Consider the following 22825-nt stretch of genomic DNA (forward strand, 5'->3'; position numbering starts at 1 on the left):
GTCCATGCTGCTGGGCTGGCAGGAGCATCGCAGACAGAGGACCCAGCCCCAATCTCTGTGACTACTGTGGCTATGCAAAAAGTACACCACCGGGCTGTCAGAGCACGCCGGACCCTCACAAGCGGCCTGACAGGTAGTAAATGGGGACTGACCTTAGCAGCATCCCCTGGGGCTGTGACACCCTAGATGTACACCAAGCGACTTCCTCACATATAAGAGTATCTACCAGACTTCCGCCCCCGCCCCCAAAGGAGATGGCTGCAGCCTGAAACTGCTCCTGGAAGCCAGCAGCTTTCCCTCCATTTTCGGACCCATTTAAAGGCCCTGACAGCCGGAATGTCACTACCACTACACTGAGGAGTGTCCCTGGAGTATATGCATAGCCAGATTAAAGAGTGGATGCAGGGCATACTGTACCTAAACCATTTGGGTCTAAAGATAGAGACACACAGAAAGTCCTCCTGAGTCCTGTCCCACTGCTAACAAATTTGCTGCTGCGATCAACTCTGAATTACCCCCTTGGTACAGTAGTTGTACAGGTTCATCGCCTTGGACCGCCTCATGATAACCCTAACGCCAGACCGCGTGTGTCTCAATTTCCTGCATCGTGAAGCTATTTGGCATGCATCCAGACGGAAGAGGTCCTTGGTTTATGATGGGCACAAGCTGTTTGTTTTTGAGGCCTACTTTGCGGAAGCTACGCATGCTCGCAAGGCCTTTGCTACTGTATGTGCTGGTCTGGTCAAGGATAACAGGCGTTTTGCTTTATTGTTCCCGGCACGATTCCTTCTGTTTACTGAGGATTCTTTCCGTGACTTTTCTACGCCGGAGGATGCCACCGCATATTTACAGGAAGTCACTGATGACGCTACCGGTGACTCTTCTTCTTCTCATGCAGACACTTAGGGGTGACAGTGCCTAATTGTTCATTTTTACACTTATCTTTACACTTTACAGTTGGCATGCCTACCTCTGAGCTCCCATAAGTGCCTGATATCCTTTTCCTTAAATTGCATTTTTCTCTATCAATTTACTCTGTTGCAAATGTAATTATTATTATGACTTGCTGTTCTTCTCTCATGCTGCTATGATGATTCATTGATATGTTGTTAGTGGTGACGATTATTCCGTTACTGGTTATATGCGCCCTTATTACCTTATCTGAAGTTTTTTTTTATGTGTGTCCATTTTTTCTTGTTCATTGAAGGCGCACTGCATTTAGCTGCAGGTCCTTTGAGCCCTTTCCTTCGCGTTATGCTTTATGTTCATATTGAAGTTTTTCTTTTTTTATTGCCTGGAAGTCCTATTTCTTGGCCAGCTGGCCTGCAAGACGGCTGTTGTCTTGCTGACCCCCCCCCCCCCCCCCCCCCATGGTTCTCCATTCCTATTTTTATGGTTTTTCTCCTATCCCCCTGCCTTATTTTTTCCTCTTGCTTCAATCACTGTAATGTCTTACTGAGACCTGTTTACTGCCAGTTCTCTTTATCCTGCAGGTTGCACGTAATACCTTTTTTTTTCCATTTCATGTTCTTATTATGTATTGTTATGCTATTTTGATGAATGATGCCTATATTCTCATGCCCTCTCTGCCATGGACCCCCTGAAGATTAGGTAATGGAATGTTGGCGGAATTAACTCCCCCATTAACTAATAAAATATTTACTTATGAGAGTTTACCCCTAGATAGACGTGAATGTATTTGGAGGGTATTCCGGGACACAACGTGGTACTGGACTAGTCGGATAGCGGGAACTATTATTTGATCTTCTGTACTTTAAAGGGTAGGGTTCCTGAGTAGACCCCACTTATAACATCGACTCTCCAAATTTATGGTACTACACACTACAGTGTTCACCCCAAAGCCACGACTCCATCTTCTCATCCAGATTATATTTCTGACTAATTCCCCCCCCCCCCCCCCCCGGCAATATATGCACCACCTATCTATAGTATATCTGTAATATTTCTTTCTCTTTACTTTCTATCTCTATCCTTTTCTTTCCTGTCTCTCCTTCTCTCTAACAGCTGTGTTATTTAGTTTACATATTATGTATGTTGCTTGCTGTTGGGGATAGTGGTACACCTCGGTGAATCATACCCCCTACTATTGTTGCTAGACAGCTGCGTTGATATTACTCTATGTGAAATGTTTTTATCTTTCTTTCTCACTACAAAAAAAAAAAAAAACGTACAGCCTTCAATTTTCTACATTTTATTCATTATTGACTTTGATTATTTGTCACTGCTGAATACCCCTGTAAATTGATTCCTGGTAACTTATGTTGTGACTCTATCGCTGTCTAATAAAGAAATTTATTAAAAAAAAATATATATTTACTTATTTATGTAAGTTACATGTCGATATTGTAATGATACAGGAAACATACTGTATTTGTCACCCCCTGAGATCCTTAAACTAAATTGTATAGGTTATACTTTCATGTCCTCTGCTTCATACTCTTCTAAGAAGAGGGGTGTTGTTACCTTAAATAGTAAACAACTTTCCTCTAAAGTGATTTCTGATTACGCTGAACCTTCCGGTCGTTATACCATAACTGAGATACAAATCATGGGAGACAAGTTTGTTCTTTGTAATCTTTACACCCCAAATGTTTATTCTTCCCATTTTTTTCAATTGTTGTTAGCTAAACTTTCTGTACATTTGGATTCATCCATTATTGTTGGGGGTGACTTTAACATGGTGGCTTCAAAATGTATGGATAGACAACACCCACCAACCCGCCCTCGTACTCCCCCTTCTCTGGGTATCTCTCGGCTGCCCTCTGACCTCCGGCTGCTGGATATTTGGAGGGTGTTGCATTCCAAGGACAGGGATTATACGTGTTTTGCAGCTATTCACACCACTTTGTCTATAATAGACTGTTGCCATCTGAATCTCTGTTAACTAGAATTGAAGATTCTGGCATTGAACCCATTGGACTCTCAGACCATGCTCTGATATGGGGGGTCATTCCGAGTTGTTCGCTCGCTAGCTGCTTTTAGCAGCATTGCACACACTAGGCTGCCACCATCTGGGAGTGTATTTTAGCTTAGCAGAATTGCGAACAAAAGATTAGCAGAATTGCGAATAGAAAATTCTTAGCAGTTTCTGAGTAGCTCGAGACTTACTCCTACACTGCGATCAGCTCAGGCCGTTTCGTTCCTGGTTTGACGTCACAAACACGCCCTGCGTTCGGCCAGCCACTCCCCCATTTCTCCAGACACTCCCGCATTTTATGCGGATAAGTGTTGTGTGTGGAGCCGCACTAGTCAAACAATTTTCTTAGAGTACCACATTAAATATTACAATGAAAATACCAATATGCATACAGTTATCAAGTGACGTAAAATCTTAAACTGCTAATGATTGGCGGTGCTCCCAGAAATTTTGTAGGTTATACTACAATTGAAAAAAGCAAGAGAAAAAGACAAAAAACCCTTTTTTGGGAGCACTCATTTGTTATGATAGAAATAGTATATATAATATTAAAACATAACCTTTAATTAAACCTTGAATAAAAAGACTTTTGGACAAAAATTGGGACTCGTGTGTGGTGTTATCTGTTAGTGTAAATCTTATTTAACCTTTTTAGCAAATGAGGTATAAGATAATTAAAAAGGTGAAAATATCAGAGGGATGGTGAAGGATACCAAATGGTTTCTTAGGATCCAGGGTATCCAAAAGATCACTGTGCATGCCTGAATTTAGGGATATCTAGGTTGGAACAATATAGGCTTTGTCAGAATAGAGCTCAAGAGGAATGTAAAAAGGATGGAGCAAGAAATGCAATGAGGCTTCCCTTAGTGAGAAGGGGGTTGGGGGGATTTTGGACAGAGGCCCACTGCACCTGGTATTCTCAGGAGGTTTCCCGTCCTAGTACTGACCAGGCCATGCCTGCTTAGCTTCCGAGATCGGACAGGATCGGGCGTATTCAGGGTAGTATGGCAGTGGGCCGATGATGGGGGGAAACAGAAGGAAGAAACACTTCTATTTTCTGTACTCTAATAAAACGGTACCATGATGGTCTGCAATGGTTTTTCCAGATAAGAGAGTGTATGGGGATTTGTGGGATGAGGGCAAGTTTTTCCTTAAAAATGGCCCACTGCACCTGGTATTCTCAGGAGGTTCCCCTTCCTAATACTGACCAGGCCATACCTGCTTAGCTTCCGAGATCGGACAAGATCGGGCGTATTCAGGGTAGTATGGCCGTGGGCCTTTCATAAAGGAGAAGGAGAGGTCACACTCTGCTTACTGTACTTTACATAAATCAGGACTGAAATGGTCCGAAATGGTATTTCCAGAAAGGAGTGTGTGTGAAGAGTAAAGGAGTATTGACAGAAAAAAGGGAGGGGGGGGGGGAAGGGAGGAGGAGGGGAAAAAAAGAATTAATGCAAAGGAGAGGTGTTGAATGTATAAGTCTCCAAATAGGAGATCTAATATAATGAATAAATAATAATGGGGAACACACCCCAAAAAAATTCACAGACTCGCTGTGTGATATTGTGGGAGATATACTGACAAAAGTTATATAGTGTGATCACTAAAAAAGTATATATACGATTAGATGGCTGCAATATACGCTTCAAATGCAGGGTTGCTTGCTTACTGGGGGAGACCCACAGGGTAGATAAAGAGCTCAAGGCAGTTTACATTTGTGTGTTCTAAAAAAATGTTTGTGAGCCAGCCTTGAGCTCTTTATCTACCCTGTGGGTCTCCCCCAGTAAGCAAGCAACCCTGCATTTGAAGAGGATATTTCAGCCATCTAATCGTATATATACTTTTTTAGTGATCACACTATATAACTTTTGTCAGTATATCTCCCACAATATCACACAGCGAGTCTGTGAATTTTTTTGGGGTGTGTTCCCTATGATTATTTATTCATTATATTAGATCTCCTATTTGGAGACTTATACAATCAACACCTCTCCTTTGCATTAATTCTTTTTTCCCCTCCTCCCCCCTTCCCCCCCCCCCCCCTCCCTTTTTTCTGTCTATACTCCTTTACTCTTCACACACACTCCTTTCTGGAAATACCATTTCAGACCATTTCAGTCCTGATTTATGTAAAGTACAGTAAGCAGAGTGTGACCTCTCCTTCTCCTTTATGAAAGGCCCACGGCCATACTACCCTGAATACGCCCGATCTTGTCCGATCTCGGAAGCTAAGCAGGTATGGCCTGGTCAGTATTAGGAAGGGGAACCTCCTGAGAATACCAGGTGCAGTGGGCCATTTTTAAGGAAAAACTTGCCCTCTTCCCACAAATCCCCATACACTCTCTTATCTGGAAAAACCATTTCAGACCATCATGGTACCGTTTTATTAGAGTACAGAAAATAGAAGTGTTTCTTCCTTCTGTTTCCCCCCATCATCGGCCCACTGCCATACTACCCTGAATACGCCCGATCCTGTCCGATCTCGGAAGCTAAGCAGGCATGGCCTGGTTAGTACTAGGACAGGAAACCTCCTGAGAATACCAGGTGCAGTGGGCCTCTGTCCAAAATCCCCCCGACCCCCTTCTCACTAAGGGAAGCCTCATTGCATTTCTTGCTCCATCCTTTTTACATTCCTCTTGAGCTCTACTCTGACAAAGCCTATATTGTTCCAACCTAGATATCCCTAAATTCAGGCATGCACAGTGATCTTTTGGATACCCTGGATCCTAAGAAACCATTTGGTATCCTTCACCATCCCTCTGATATTTTCACCTTTTTAATTATCTTATACCTCATTTGCTAAAAAGGTTAAATAAGATTTACACTAACAGATAACACCACACACGAGTCCCAATTTTTGTCCAAAAGTCTTTTTATTCAAGGTTTAATTAAAGGTTATGTTTTAATATTATATATACTATTTCTATCATAACAAATGAGTGCTCCCAAAAAAGTTTTTTTTGTCTTTTTCTCTTGCTTTTTTCAACTCCCGCGTTTTATCCTGGCACGCCTGCGTTTTTCCGCACACTCCCAGAAAACGGCCAGTTTCCGCCCAGAAACACCCACATCCTGTCAATCACACTCCAATCACTTCAACGATGGAAATTCTTCGGTCGGACGTAAGTAAATCTACTAAGTTTTGTGCTAAAATACTTAGCGCATGCGCACTGCGTACCATGTGCATGCGCATTTTCGCCTTAATCGCTCCGTTGCGAAAATCGTCAACGAGCGAACAACTCGGAATGTCCCCCAAGGTTCACTCTGGCTCCAGTTATTGATTGTGGATCTTATAGGCCGTGGTTCTTCCCGGCATTCCTTGCTAATTCAGTTACATTTTGTAATATGTTGGAGGCACAGTGGTGTAAGTATGAACACACTAATGCTGAACATGTGGGTAACCCCTCAATGTATTGGCAAACTGCAAAATCTGTTTTATGAGGTGAAATAATTGTTTTTGTCTCTAAATATAAAAAAGATAGTACCCAGCTTTATTTGCAGGCCCAATCTGAGCTTACTTCATAATGATTTTAAATCTCGCCCTTCCCGTTACTACGGAAACTTATAAAAAGGCCAAAGCTCGGGGGCGTGGCTTGACAGCAGACCCGAGCAGATGTGTTGAGCTGGAGCTCCTGCCTTGGGAACAAATTCTATATTAATTACACTGCTCCCTGGTGATTTGGGGTACACTCTCCCGCATATCGGAGACCCCCTGCACCAGATGGTGAGGTTTGTGGAGCCGACGGACGTATCCTGCAGATATATGAGGTGCGGCCTACCAACTCTTCAGAAGCAGGGGCCTCAATTTGTGCACTGCCCGAAACAGAAGACCCTCAGCTTCAACTTACTCCCTGTTATGCCCTTTGGCTCTCCCTGCCGCCCTTGGGTTAGCCCACAGCTGTGAGAGGGTAACCTGCTGTGTGGGCCCCCCCGTTTTTACAGCTCCCTGCGACTGCGGCCTGCTGCACCTCTAGAGACTGGGGACTTGAGTGGCGAGACTGCCCGAAAACGAGCTCCGTAGGCGCGGTGCGGCCCGACGGAGGCTCCTGACGGCCTTAAGACATCTCCCCCACCCGCTGTGACACTTCCTGCTGCCTCTATACCTCAGCGGGATCCCCCTGGAGACCCGCCGGCCGATATCCCTGTGCCGCGCTGCCTGTAGCATCCTCCGGCGGCGCGCGGCCTACACGTCCTCCGAGAGCCGGGGCCTGGAGTTTGGAGGCACCCCGTCGCGGACTTCCGGGAGGCGCAGATTGCGGCTATCTGGGGCCTGGACTGCATACCCTGGTCCCCGCTGGTCTCCACGCTCCCCCACCACCCCTCCTACAGCTCCGCCCGGGCTCTTACCGGAGGGGGTATCCCCAGGGGGCCTCTCTGCTCCTGTGCCCTGTGCTGAGACGGCCATCACCCCGACTCTGCTGACCTGGTATCAGAGGGGATTCTTCTTGCTGCGGCCTGAACAACAGCCTGCCTGTCCTGCACAAGTACGAGCTTCGGAGCCATCTGGTCGCCGCCGACCTCGGCACATTGGGGGTCAGCTGCACTATTATTACAATTATAGAGCCACCAGCTCCTGTCTCTCCCTCCTGATAAGGCATAATCCACACTTGCCTCAGCCGGCAGGGAGTCAAGCTTCTGGATAGCAATATTTCAGGGCAGCTCCTGTCCTTTACACATCACCCGAGATGATGACCTGATACCGCAATTTGTCCTACCTGTACCGCGACAACTTTCTTAATACCCACCGCACCCTTTTTTTCTGTTCAACATTCATCTGCCAAGCAGCGTCTGTGTCTCCTTCTTCACGTCTGTGCCGTCCCGCTTATCCTATTAGTCCACAATGGCGCAAAAAAAATTAAAAAAATTCACAGGCCCCCACAAACTTTTTTGGGCCAAAAGCCAAAGGCCCTTCTCCTCCGGCATTGCTCACAGACCCTCCTTCCTCCCCCTGCTCATCGGAGATGGGTATAGACCCGCAGATCCAAGCAGTTATGACAAGTTTACTTGAGGGGGTCCAGTCTGCCTTTAAGCAAGAACTCTCCACAGCTATTGCCGACTTCAAATCTGACCTCACGGCCCTTGGCAATCGTACGGATGCTCTCGAATCTAAGACGGACGACCTCTGCCGCTCTCAGCAACGTCTAGACTCGGAACTCTCTAGACTTCAGGATGAGATGGAGGATCTCAAGGAAAGACAAGAAGATCAAGAGAATCGCTCCCGTCGCAACAATTTGCGTATTCGCAATGTAGCGGAGTCGATTCTTACCTCGGCCCTACCGTCCTTTTTGAAAGACTTCTTTCAACATGTATTGCCTGACCTCTCCGATAGCGATTGTATTTGCGATAGGGCCCACAGAGCGCTCCGAGCGAAACCAGCTTCTTCACAACCACCCAGGGATGTCATAGTACGTCTGCATTATTTTCGCTCAAAGGAACGGATCCTAATGTCTGTACGAGACTCCCCAGTGATTGACTGCCGGGATATGCAATTGCAGGTCTTCCAGGATTTAGCCCTGTCTACTATCCAGAAACTACGAGATCTCCAGCCCGTTACTAGGATACTACGGCAGCATCAAATACGGTACAGATGGGGATTCCCTTTCATGCTGCAGATTACAGTGAACAACTCCACCCACTCCGTTAAAACTTTGGCACAGGGTCAAGATTTGTTGACTAAGCTGGACCTCCTCCCTGTACCGTCATCTGACAGCGAGACGCCTCTTCCTCCGGTCAACAACACCCTCGGATCCCACCGCCTGAATGGACAAGGGTGACCCGTCATCGCAATGGCACTACAGGCCCTCCCTGATCCTGGTGGACACTCTTGCCTACAATACGATAGCTCTCACTATTCTAGAGATATGTCTCCTCCTTAATTGTTCTTTGTTGACTTACTTCTTATTTCTTCCATTCAACTGTTATTGGTTTTGATTCGGCTCCTAGAGCTTTGATATTGGTTGTATGTTGAGCCTAGCTCTATGTTATTGTGCTGGGATGGCTTTGCTTATCCCGATTCTCCCTTGTCTCATTCTCCTTCCCCCATTCCCCCCCCTTTTGCCCCTGTACCCCTCCCTCTTTTCCCTTGTCCCCCCCCCCCCTTTTTTTTTTTTCTCTCTACGACACAGTACGTTTTTCTTTTTTCTTTAGTGTGTGTTCTGGGTTATATTGCTGAATTTTCGGCTGCTGCCGACATAACTGTTGCGGTCCAGAAGGACCTGGTTTTGTTTTTTTTCTGCTCCCACTACCCCCGTGCTCCCTTTATCTGCTATTAAGTTTATAATGTCTATTATTTGTGTAGCGGTCCTTGATTGGGACCCTATGTTTCAGGGTTTTTTCCCGTATGGGTTCTCTATCACTCTCTCTTTCTCTATATCTCTGCTCCTTCTTCCTTGCTTTCCCTTTACTTCCTCTTTCTCTCTTCCTCCCCGGGATGGGTCTCCGTTGATTCTTTTCCATTCTCTGGTATCACATGGCTCTTAAGCTGTTCTCTGTAAATGTTAACGGGCTTAATTCTCCCAAGAAACGTACAGTGATGCTGTCCGCCTGTAGGAGGGAAAAAGCTGACATAGTCTTCCTTCAGGAGACCCATTTCACTGGTACTCACTCTCAACTTCAAGGTAAGCAGTTTGCACAAACCTTTTTTGCCTCTGCTGATTGTAAAAAAAGGGGGGTGGCTATACTGATTCATCGTAATATCCCATTTGTACATATTGCAACAATAGCTGACCCCGCAGGCAGGTACATTGTGGTAATTGGTACACTTCGCACAGAAACCCTAACACTTGTGTCTGTGTATGCCCCGAATAAAGATCAATCAATTTTTTCCGCACACTCTTTCAGCGTCTTAACAGAGTAGCGCAGGGCCACATTATCTTAGGTGGGGATTTTAATACTGTGATCGATCCCCTCTTAGATAAATCTAACCCTCCTAAAAATAAGAAGGAAGCATCCCCGACTGAGGCCTCTCTCACGTTAATTTCCTCCCTTACACAGCTTAATCTGAGAGATACCTGGCGTCTTAAACACTCCACGGCTAGGGATTATACTCACTTTTCTGCACCTCACCAACATTATTCCCGGATCGACATGATCCAAGTGTCACAATCACTCACAACACTGATCTCTGATGCAGGTATCACCCCTTGCTCATGGACGGACCATGCGGGGGTTTATATCCTCATAGAAATCTATAGAACCCCTAATAAAGCACGTAAATGGCGTCTAGATGACACCCTTCTTTCGCCTCCCTCCACTCTTTTAGACACCAAATCAACTTTGGAATTTTTCTTCAAGGAAAATACCTCCCCAGAAGTATCTCCTAGTCTGGTTTGGGAAGCGCACAAAGCTACTATCCGAGGTCATTTCATGTCCAAGGCCTCTGCTATACGTAAGAAAGCAGCACAGGAAATTTCCTCATTAGAATCAAAAATTTCTGCGCTCCTAACCCAACATAAAAATGCCCTGAGTGACTCCCTACGCTCCCAGATTGATAACCTCAGAGGTCAGTTAAATGCTCTTTTATCGAGACGCGCAGCTGCTATACTACAGAAGCTCCGTCAGAAATTTTATGATAAGGCGGATAAAATTGATAGTCTCCTAGCTAACAAATTGAGGAGCAAACGTGCTATGGGAATGATAGAAAAACTTCACTCCAATACATGAAATATGCCTACTTATGACCCAAAGCAGATGGTAGAGGAATTTCGGGAGTTTTATAGCTCCTTATATAATCTTCCTGCCCCTCCTCTCTCCTCTGATGGTCCAGAGGGTATATGCTCGTACCTATCAAACACCCCCCTGCCATGTCTGACAGAGAGACAGATCTCTCTTCTTAATGAGTCCATCTCGTTGGAAGAGACGGTTGCCGCTATCAAATCTATGCGATCGTCAGCCGCACCTGGCCCAGATGGCTTCACCGCCCAATATTACAAAACTTTCCATGCAGAATTGGCACCTTATCTTACCTCGCTTTTTAATAAAGTTTTAGAGGGGGCATCGTTCGCACCGGAAACTGTGCACGCTGACATTATTGTGATCCCGAAACCGGAGAGAGACCCCACACAATGTTCCAATTATCGCCCGATATCATTACTAAATGTTGATCTTAAGATTTATGCAAAAATTTTGGCCAATCGACTAGCTCCCCTGCTTACGCAGTTGATACACCCAGACCAGGTGGGCTTTATTTCTGGCCGTCAAGCCTCCGATAATACCAGGAGAGCTATAGATCTGATATGTTCTATTCATAAACAAAAACTACCCTCATTGCTTCTAGCATTGGATGCCGAGAAGGCTTTTGACAGGATATCTTGGTCCTTCACCTTCTCGGTACTCCGAAAGATGGGCTTCTCTGGCAAATTTCTAGAAGGTGTCTCAGCGCTTTATAGATCCCCTACTGCCACGGTTTCTGTCAATCACCTCACCTCCGCTGTTTTCGGAATCACTAATGGCACCAGACAGGGATGCCCGCTCTCCCCCCTACTATTTGCCCTGGTTATGGAGCCACTGGCGGCAAGGATCCGAGCTAATACAGATATAGCAGGAGTGCGGGTAGGCCATTCTGAGCATAAAATTGCATTATACGCAGATGACGTCCTCTTGTCTCTTGGATCCCCGACTCAGTCGCTGCAGCCGCTCCTCTCTGAAATTGACCTCTACTCTAAGCATTCAGGTTATAAAATCAACACGAGTAAAACCGAAGTATTGAATTTTTACATCCCTGGCCCGGTCAAACTCTCTTTAGAAAAATCCTTCCCATTTCAGTTGCATAAAAAAAAGATTAAATATCTAGGCATTTTCCTAACACATACCCACCACCAACTATACCAGGCTAATTTCCCTAGACTTTTAGACCGCATTAAATCAGATTTGTCTTCTTGGTCCAGCCTTTTTATCTCTTGGATAGGTAGAGTGAATTCAGTGAAAATGAACGTGCTCCCTCGGATACTATACCTATTCCAAACTCTCCCGATATTTATCCCTCCATCTGCCTTTAAATTCTTACAGTTTCACACATCACAATTTATATGGGCAAATAGGCGTCCCCGAGTCCGACTGAAACTATTACAGCGCCCCTCATGTAGTGGCGGTCTGGGCATCCCAGATTTTAGAAGATATTACTTAGCTGCACAGCTCTCACATTGTGTGCAATGGTGTAACCCAGAGTCGCAGAGGGTCTGGATAGCTATAGAAGCTGCCGAACTAGGTCTCTCCACTCTTTCTTCTCTTCTTTGACTCCCGAAACCCTGCCGCCCTAGAAACGTGGCCTCTCACCCCCTGGTGTCCCGCTCACTGATGATTTGGGACTTTGCCAATAAGAAATACAGGTTAGCCCCGGCCCCCTCCCCCATCATCCCTATCTTACACAACCCAGCATTTTCCCCTGGTACACACAAGTCACTATTTGCCCCCTGGCAAGATAGAGGTATTCTATATCTAAACGATAGCACCAAAGACACTAGTTTTCCCCAGTTCTCCCAGATTCAGGAAGATATTGACATCCCATCCAAATATTTTTATCAATATTTACAACTCAGGCACTTTCATTCCGCAATAAGCCACATCCTCTCTAGCAGACCCCTGACCACATTCGAGGCAACGTGTTTCAGGCGTCACTCAACTAAAGGTTTAATTTCCCTCTTATACACCGCTCTCGATGGAGAACCACCCTCTCAACGTGATCCACATGAGAGGGCGTGGGAACTGGATCTGGGCTCGGCCTTAGATGATGAGGAATGGTCTGAGGCTTGGGGTAACGCTGCATCTAGCTCCATATGCGTTCGCATCAAAGAGAACGTCTACAAACTATTATATAGATGGTACTATGTACCATCTCGCTTAAGCAGAATGTACCCAGATACATCGGATAGATGTTGGAGAGGATGTGGCGCAGAGGGCTCTTTCCTGCATATATGGTGGTCGTGCCCTAAAATCGTAAGTGTGTGGAAAGATGTGATTAATCTTATTACTAATTTGTTACGGATTCCCATTCCCTATGATCCTAAATACATTCTTCTCCCCGTAAACCTGCCAACGCTGACTAACCATCAAAATAAACTGATGCGGCATATAATTTCGGCAATGACATGTCAATTGGCCGCGGACTGGAAAAACCCCATTCCACCTTCTATGCAGTCTATAATCGCCCGCATATGGTACGTTTACCGTATGGACTATATGACCAGTATCATTAATTGCTCCTCCAAGTCATTTGATAAAATTTGTGGACCTTGGTTGACTACACAACATGCCCCTTCACCTTTCAACTAATATTCTAAGTTATACCTGATGGAACCCTCCCGGGGATTCCAACTCCAATCTACTATACTCTATCCTTCTGTATCTTCCTTCTTCTCTTCCCCTTCTCTCTTTCTTCTCATATCTTATCCTATATTACTACTCAATATTAGCCGGTTGGACCCCCAACCGACTGCTATTCTCTCTCTCTTATTATACCCGCTCTCAGGGTCAAAAATGGATCATTTTCACTTGACACCAAATATATGTACCTACTGTTAAGCTATGTTTGTATTGTATTACGCTATAATTGCCATCTGTTGGTCTCTGTTTGTTGTCTGTGATCCCATTAATAAAAACTATGTTTAAAAAAAAAAAAAAAGGCCAAAGCTCACTTTAGTATTGGATCAATTTGCGGCACGCCATACCTTTACTAGGAATTATAGTTTTTATAAACACACCAATAAATTTGGACGCCTTCTCTCTAATCTTATTTGCTCTCATACTACCCCTGCCTCTATTATTTCACTTTGGTCCCCTGAGGGAGCTATGATTACTAAAGGACAGGATATAGCTGATTTGTTTGGGACTTTTTATGAGGAGCTGTACTCAGACCCTCACATTGATTCTGACAAGAAACAGGCTTTTTGGGATCATGTCACCCTTCCCACTATCTCTCTTGAGCAAGCAAACATGCTCATTGCCCCCATTACATTGGAAGACGTAATATCCGGTATTAAGAAACTTAAATCATTAAAAGCCCCGGGCCTGGATGGCTTTTCTGGTGAATTTTTCAAAATACTACAGGATAAGATTTGCCCGTCCCTTGTCTCTTCCCATAATTCCATCCTCACTGACAACTTTCTCCCCCCTTATTTTAATTCGGCCATCATTAAGGTGATCCCCAAACCGGGCCGTGACCCACTACTCTCTGCATCTTATAGGCCCATTTCTCTACTAGATGTAGATTACAAGCTTTTTATGAAAATTCTTCCTGATAGACTGAAATTGATTTTACCCACCATTATTGATCCTGACCAAACTGGTTTCATATGGGGTCGTCATTCCACTGTCACTATACGTAAGGTAATCTCCGTGATACAGTCATCTGCCTTGACTCCTAGTTCTGTCCCCCAGGCAGGAATATGTTAGAAATATCTTCTTTGCATTATTCTAATCATTTTTATAGCCAAAACTCTGGAGTAAAAAGTCTATCTTTTCCACACATCTCTTATCAATACTCACCAAATTTCCAGGAGTTTATACTGCTGCACCTGTGTATAATGGGGCCAATTCAGTAAGGTTAGCAAATTCTGCTAATCAGCAGAATTTGTTAACCATTAGCACGCATGCTGGGGGCCGCCCAGCATGCTGACCGGCGCCTCCCCCCCTGCTTCAAGCAGAAATTGTGAACAGCATGCAATTTCTGCTTGTTAGCAGAAATTAAGGCTGACTCCTGCCGGCTGCAGGAGTCCCGGCACCATTTTTGTTATCGCAGCGGCTGCGTGTGATGTCACACAGCCGCTGCGGCTGCACCCCCGACATGCCCCCATTCGCGCATACCAACCCACCGTTTCATTCCGTTTCCACCCTGAAAATGGAGCGTTGCTGCCCCCCTCCTGCCCTGTGAGCGCATGCGCAGTAGGGCCTCTGCAAAAATTCCTTATGAATCACTACTTGCAATTCATACTGAATTTGCCCCAATGCCCAGATGTACCCTTTGGCTCATATATTGTGTGTAAATCTGGCTCTGGTGCTAGCCAGTGCCTCCTGAGCCATTTAGCTCACAGCACGTCCCTGCTCTCAACCCCCCTCCCCCCTTCAACAACCCACCCCCATGAATCCGCATTCCTCCTCTTCCTCCTCCTCCTCCCCCTCTCAACCCCCCTCCCCCTCAACAACCCGCCCACCATCAGTCCGCATCCTTTTCTTCCTCCTCCCCCTCTCAATCTAACTCACCTCTCAACCCCCCTCCCCCTCTCAATCTAACCCCCTCTCAACCCCCCTCCCCCTCTCAACCCCCCTCCCCCTCTCAATCTAACCCCCCCTCTCAACACCCCTCCCCCTCTCAATCTGACCACCCCTCTCAAACCCCCCCACCCATCCAACCTCCATCCCCCTTTTAAGCCCCTTCCCTCATCCAACCTCCTACCCCATCCAACATCCCATCCCCTTTCAATCCCCTTCCCACATCCAAACTCCCACCCCCTTTCAACCCGCTTCCCATATCACAAGCGAACCCGAAGAGTGGTCAGCTGAGGCCCCTGAGGAGGTGGAGGCTGCTGTTCATCCGTCGGGGGAAAGTAAGTAAATTCTACCACAGAAATATATTTGAAATTTAGATACAGGTACATGTGTTTTCAAACTGTGACCCTGCAAATGCTGTTCTGAAACACATACCAACATTCCCTGTCTCAGTTTATGTATTAAGGCATGCTATCAATGAGTCAAGACACACTTGGATATGTAGTTCACCAGCAGATGTAGAGACGCAGTCTGCTGGGCCTATACCCAAAATGGTGAGCCCTGGCCACTCCAGATGAGGCTGAAGTACACATCCCAGCATGGCCTGCACCCGTTTTAGCATGGCTATTTTGGATTACATTGCAGGCCATGCTGTTATGTATAGTTCATCAACAGCTGGAGGGCCAAAGGTTCGACATCCCTACAAAAAAATTTCACATTTTTTTATTTTTGTGAGGGGAAAAATCCCCCCCCCCCCCCCCCCCAAAGTTACAAAATAAAAGTTTAAAATTCAGAAATGGTGTGTTGTGTTCTGTAAAAGAAAAATAACATAGGTAGATTTGTTTCATCACTTGAAAATGGTTAAAATGAAGAGTAAGAAATGGCTATTTAATGAACTACTAACTGACACTTCAAAACCAAAGACTGTGACCTGACAGTTAGGTGCTGATTGTTTGTTTGTTTGTTTGTTTGTTTGTTTGTTTGTTACTTTCTCCCTCCCCATTTTAACACACACTAAACCAAAATCCATATATGGGAAACTGTGTAATGTACATTATGTCAGTCAAGGATTATACACATTTAAATGATGTGCTATTGAACAAATAGAGTTACAAAGAGTTGTTAACCAAAAAAAAATAATATATAATTAATTGAGCACTGTTATTATGCAATTAGGTTGGCAAATTCTTCATTTTGAAGACTTTGAACACTTAATTGTACAATCACATTACAAATCCTTAGCCTAATTGGTTTCTTTATTGAGAAAGGGATGGGATGAAAAAAAAAAGCACTGGCCCTCATTCCGAGTTGTTCGCTCGCTAGCTGCTTTTAGCAGCCGTGCAAACGCTAAGCCGCCGCCCTCTGGGAGTGTATCTTAGCTTAGCAGAAGTGCGAACGAAAGGATCGCAGCGCTGCTACAAAAAAAATTGTGCAGTTTCTGAGTAGCTCGAGACCTACTCCTACCTTGCGATCACTTCAGACTATGTAGTTCCTGTTTTGACGTCACAAACACGCCCTGCGTTCGGCCAGCCACTCCCCTGTTTCTCCAGCCACTCCTGTGTTTTTATCTGGCACGCCTGCATTTTTTCACACACTCCCCGAAAACGGGCAGTTACCACCCAGAAACACCCACTTCCTGTTAATCACTCAACGATCATCAGTGCGACTGAAAAGCGCCGCTAGATCTTGTGTAAAACTGCATCGGCTTTTGTGAAAGTACGTTGCGCGTGCGCAGTGTGCACCATACGCATGCGCAGAAGTGCCGATTTTTAGCCTGATTGCTGCACTGCGAACAACGGCAGCTAGCGATCAACTCGGAATGACCCCCACTATGCGAATATTTGCAAACTATCGAAAACATGTGCAAGCCTGCGAAGGTATTGCACATGTATGACGGTGTATGTGTCGCTAGCGATGCGTTTGGCAGTTATGCAAACAAAGCGCTACCATGCGATACTACATAATACACACCTACTTTGTGCATTGTTGCATGCTCGTTTGCAGTAGTACATGGTTGGCGTTTGTTTGCATTCGTGCGATGTGTTCACTGCTGTGCGAACGCTGCTTGCATGCGAATCAAATAGCGAACAACTCGGAATGAGGGCCCTTGCCTGGTAGTGTTTCTTTCACTAAATCATGCAAGTTAATTGTTTTGCTTCTTGTAATAAAGTGTGGGATATGGTCTTTGCTGAAATAAGATGCTAATTTTAGTTGCGTACTACAAATATAATGTATGCTATAGCAGCATGTTCATTTAACTATTTGCCCATAATTTAATACATTATTTTTGCAATATGCAGTGCTAAAGAAATTGCAATTGTACCTGTATAAAATTGAGTTGATTACATTGGGACTGATGCAAATTTAAGCATGTGTGTGTGTGTGTGTGTGTGTGTGTGTGTGTGTGTGTGTGTGTGTGTGTGTGTGTGTGTGTGTGTGTGTGTGTGTGCGTATGTGATATATAAGACTGTGTGTATGATAGATAGATTTTGCGATAAATCATTCAGCGGCACTCGGGGTCTTGTAACAGCAGGCAAGTGTATTAAAAATTCACGGCATAGAAACCAACGTTTCGGGACAGACACGTCCCTTTGTCAAGGTGAGTAACGTAAGACTGTGTGTGTATATATATATATATATATATTTAGCCATGCTCACCTTCCTGCGATCCCGAATGCTGTATCGCGGCATTCTGCATGGAGTGAAAGGCTGCAACTATTCGAGAAGCCGTGTTGCGGCATGCTGCATCGCACTGTGCTGAGCATGGCTACATCTGTATACATTGCACACTCACATTTCTCAGGGTTAGCAGTGAAACCTGCAGCTCTCAATGAGGCTGGTCAGGGGTTAAAGTGGGGGTGGGGGGAATGAGGTGGAACTGAGTTCAACCACCTGTAATGGCAGGGGGAACTAGTTCCACCATCTCCATTGCCCTACACAGTAATTCCAACAGAAAAACCTGTCCTATTACCTACATCAATTGAAGATGCAAGCCGTGCTAATGTTACAGATGAACTGCAGCCAACTCCTTCTTCCTCAGGTCCTTGTGGCTCCATGGTCATCCTCCATTTACATCCCACCCTCCTGGTACTCACACACGCTGTGCATGTTGGACAGCATATATCCCCCCCCCCCCCCCCCTCAGGTCCAAGTGGCTTAATTTTCCAGCACAGTAGTGTATGTTATGTCATGCTGTCACCACTGCTGAAGTGAAGAGAAGTCATGAAGAGGAGCAGGCTACGTGAATTTATAGACAAGCTGAAGGGACAAGAGAGGTGGGGAAGCTGCTGGAGGTACACAGGCGGTGAGCTGCTGGATAGGGAGGCCAAAAAATGGCTGGAATTCAATCCCGGTGTCGAAAGCTCCAATCCTGGGGATTGCGGGATTTATCTGCCCATTTTATTTTTTTTTATGCTGGCCAGCGTTGAGCTTCCTCAGGAGGCTCACATGCTGCCCAGCTCCTTCCTCTCCCTGCCCCAATAGTGCGTACGTGACATAATGTCAGAGGACACACTGCGCAGTGTGAAGCCAGCTGCCCGTGCTGCCCGGACCACGCCTCCCTGCCACACCACGCCGCCCACAACCCCTCCTACCCACAATGGTTAATCTGAAGCCAGCCGCCCGAACTGCCCGGATCACACATCGTCACCTGGAAGCCCAGTTCCCACCTACGATGGTATTTGTGTGGGCTTGACTGGGGTGGGCGGGTCTTCAACCCTATCCCGGGAATCCCGGGATTGACCTTTTTTCAATCCCGATACCCAGGATTGAAAAAAAGGCCCAGGATTGGCCTCCCTACTGCTGGAGTGACAGAGACAGAGATGTGTATAAAAGGCACTACTATGGGCAATATGTGTATAAGCGGCACTACTGTGGTCATTATATGTAAAGGGCACTACTATTGTGAGAATTGTGTATAAGGGGCACTACTGTGGGTATTGTATATAGGGGGTAATTCCAAATTGATCGCAGCAGGAATTTTGTTAGCAGTTGGGCAAAACCATGTGCACTGCAGGGGAGGCAGATTTAACATGTGCAGAGAGAGTTAGATTTGGGTGGGGTGTGTTCAATCTGCAATCTAATTTGCAGTGTAAAAATAAAGCAGCCAGTATTTACCCTGCACAGAAACAAAATAACCCACCCAAATCTAACTCTTTCTGCACATGTTATATCTGCCTCCCCTGCAGTGCACATGGTTTTGCCCAACTGCTAACAAAATTCCTGCTGCGATCAACTTGGAATTACCCCCATAATGGGCACTACTGTGTGTCATAACATGTATAGAGGGTACCATTGTGTAGTGCAAATTTAATAAAGGGCACTACTAAGTGACATAACCAGGGCCGGCCCAAGCTTTATTTTTCTTGGTAAGCGAATTTAGAATTTAGCGCCCCTTGATGGGATCAAATTTTAAAAGAGGTGTGGTCTCACAAGGAAGGGGCGTGGCCACATAATAGTACCCCCAGGCAGGGCCGGACTGGCCATCTGGCACTTCTGGCAGATGCCAGAAGGGCCGATGGCCACGTGGGCCGGTCCAGCGGTCACTGAGACGCGCTGCCGCTCAGACCGGCGGCAGCGCGTCTCAGCTGACAGGATAGGAGAGCTGTGAGGGACGGGGGTGAGAGCGCCGGGCGCCCGCCAGCACGGCTGTGTCTGGCGCGGCGCGTATAGCATTCAAAGCAACCGCCGGTTCGTGAGCCAATCAGAGCTCGCGGACCGGCAGCCAATCAGAAGCCGCCGGTCCGCGAGCTCTGATTGGCTCACGAACCGGCGGCTGCTTTGAATGCTATACGCTGCCGCACCAGAAACAGCCGCGCTGACGGGCGCCCGGCGCTCTCACCCCCGTCCCTCACAGCCCGGAGGAGGAGGAGGAGCAGCAGCAGCAGCAGTGCAGCAGCGGTAAGTAGCTGCAGCACTGGCTGCTGTGGGGGCAATTGTATACCTGGCACTGTGGGGGCAATTGTATACCTGGCACTGTGGGGGCAATTGTATACCTGGCACTGTGGGGGCAATTTGCTGGCACTGTGGGGCATTTGTATACCTGGCACTGTGGGGGCAATTGGCTGGCACTGTGGGGCATTTGTATACCTGGCACTGTGGGGGCAATTGGCTGGCACTGTGGGGGCAATTGTATACCTGGCAGTGTGGGGGCATCTGTATACATGGCACTGTGGGGGCATCTGTATACCTGGCACTGTGGGGGCATCTGTATACCTGGCACTGTGGGGGCATTTGTTTACCTGGCACTGTGGGGGCAATTGTTTACCTGGCACTGTGGGGGAATCTGTATACCTGGCACTGTGGGGGCATTTGTATACCTGGCACTGTGGGGGCATTTGTATACCTGGCACTGTGTGGGCATTTGTATACCTGGCACTGTGTGGGCATTTGTATACCTGGCACTGTGGGGGGCATTTGTGGATCTGGCACTGTGGGGGCATTTGTATACCTGGCACTGTGGGGGCATTTGTATACCTGGCACTGTGGGGGCATTTGTATACCTGGCACTGTGGGGGCATTTGTATACCTGGCACTGCACTATCGGGGGCATATAATGTAAATTTCAGCTCATACCGGGTGCTGTAATGTGAATTTTGGCTCATACTGTGTGGTATAATGTGAAAGGGGCAGCAGTACTAGATAGTATAAGGGGTCCTACTATCGTGGTGCATAATGCGTATAAGGGGTGTATGGTGTGGTAAACTACACCGAAGACCACGCCCCTTTTGAGTGACCACGCCCCCTTTAAATGGCCACGCCCCCTTTTCCAGAGCGCGCGCGCCGAAGGCGCGCGCTTAATTACAAACCTCACATTTCCTTGCCCCCACTTACAAATTTCCACTTCAACCACTGGTTGAGTATATTTTAATAGAGAATGATGTACGCCTGTATGTTGTTAGAATATTAATTATATTTGTAAGAACATAGACGACTAAGTGGGAGGAGTCAGGAATAGTAAGGGGAGGAGTCACAGAGGTGGGCCTGTGTGCTTCAAAAATGCCAGGGCCTATTTTTAGTCCCAGTCCGGCCCTGCCCCCAGGGGTCTAGGGAGATTGTCAGTGACAGGGAGAAAGTGCGTGACTGAGTGGCAGAGGTGATGGAGATAGTGGGTGACTGAGGAAGCTGGGGTCACAGGGAGATAGTGGGTGCCATGTGCCCACAGTGCTAGATATGCCCCCACAGTGCCACATAGGACCCCACAGTGCCACATACAGAATACAGATATGCCCCCACAGTGCCAGATATGCCCCCACAGTGCCACATATGACCCCACAGTGCCAGATTCAGATATGCCCCCACAGTGCCATGTGCCCACAGTGCTAGATATGCTCCCACAGTGCCAGATACAGATATGCCTCCACAGTGCCACATGCCCACAGTGCCACATATGACCCCACAGTGCCAGATACAGATATGCCCCCACATTGCCATGTGCCCACAGTGCTAGATATGCCCCCACAGTGCCACATATGACCGCACAGTGCCACATACAGATGTGCCCCCACATTGCCATGTGCCCACAGTGCTAGATATGCCCCCACAGTGCCACATATGACCCCACAGTGCCAGATACAGATATGCCCCCACAGTGTCATGTGCCCACAGTGCCAGTTATGCCCCCACAGTGCCAGATACAGATATGCCCCCACAGTGCCACATATGACCCCACAGTGCCACATATGACCCCACAGTGCCAGATACAGATATGCCCCCACAGTGCCATGTGTCTACGGTGCCAGAAATGCCCCGACAGTGCCAGATACAGATATGCCCTCACAGTGCCATGTGCCCACAGTCCCAGATATGCCCACACAGTGCCAGATATGCCCCCAGTGTGCCACATATGACCCCACAGTGCCAGATACAGATATGCCCCCACAGTGCCATGTGCCCACAGTGCCAGATATGCCCCCACAGTGCCAGATATGCCCACCCAGTGCCAGATATGCCCCCACAGTGCCACATAGGACCCCACAGTGCCACATACAGATATGCCCCCACAGTGCCAGATATGCCCCCACAGTGCCACATATGACCCCACAGTGCCACATACAGATGTGCCCCCACATTGCCATGTGCCCACAGTGCTAGATATGCCCCCACAGTGCCACATATGACCCCACAGTGCCAGATACAGATATGCCCCCACAGTGTCATGTGCCCACAGTGCCAGTTATGCCCCCACAGTGCCAGATACAGATATGCCCCCACAGTGCCACATATGACCCCACAGTGCCACATATGACCCCACAGTGCCAGATACAGATATGCCCCCACAGTGCCATGTGTCTACGGTGCCAGAAATGCCCCGACAGTGCCAGATACAGATATGCCCTCACAGTGCCATGTGCCCACAGTCCCAGATATGCCCACACAGTGCCAGATATGCCCCCAGTGTGCCACATATGACCCCACAGTGCCAGATACAGATATGCCCCCACAGTGCCATGTGCCCACAGTGCCAGATATGCCCCCACAGTGCCAGATATGCCCACCCAGTGCCAGATATGCCCCCACAGTGCCACATAGGACCCCACAGTGCCACATACAGATATGCCCCCACAGTGCCAGATATGCCCCCACAGTGCCACATATGACCCCACAGTGCCAGATACAGATATGCCCCCACAGTGCCATGTGCCCACAGTGCTAGATATGCTCCCAATGTGCCAGATACAGATATGCCTC

General features: G+C 47.0%; 4 pseudogenes; 2 read left to right on the plus strand and 2 right to left on the minus strand.

The window, feature by feature from the left end:
* Window positions 1–3836: 3836 nt before the first annotated feature.
* LOC134947305 (5S ribosomal RNA) lies at window positions 3837–3954 on the minus strand (annotated as a pseudogene).
* Window positions 3955–4097: 143 nt separating this feature from the next.
* On the minus strand, window positions 4098–4215 carry LOC134947050 (5S ribosomal RNA; annotated as a pseudogene).
* A 900-nt stretch (window positions 4216–5115) lies between these two features.
* On the plus strand, window positions 5116–5233 carry LOC134947051 (5S ribosomal RNA; annotated as a pseudogene).
* A 143-nt stretch (window positions 5234–5376) lies between these two features.
* LOC134946328 (5S ribosomal RNA) lies at window positions 5377–5494 on the plus strand (annotated as a pseudogene).
* Window positions 5495–22825: the final 17331 nt, after the last annotated feature.

Source organism: Pseudophryne corroboree, chromosome 7, assembly GCF_028390025.1.
Source record: "Pseudophryne corroboree isolate aPseCor3 chromosome 7, aPseCor3.hap2, whole genome shotgun sequence".
NCBI lineage: Eukaryota > Metazoa > Chordata > Amphibia > Anura > Myobatrachidae > Pseudophryne > Pseudophryne corroboree.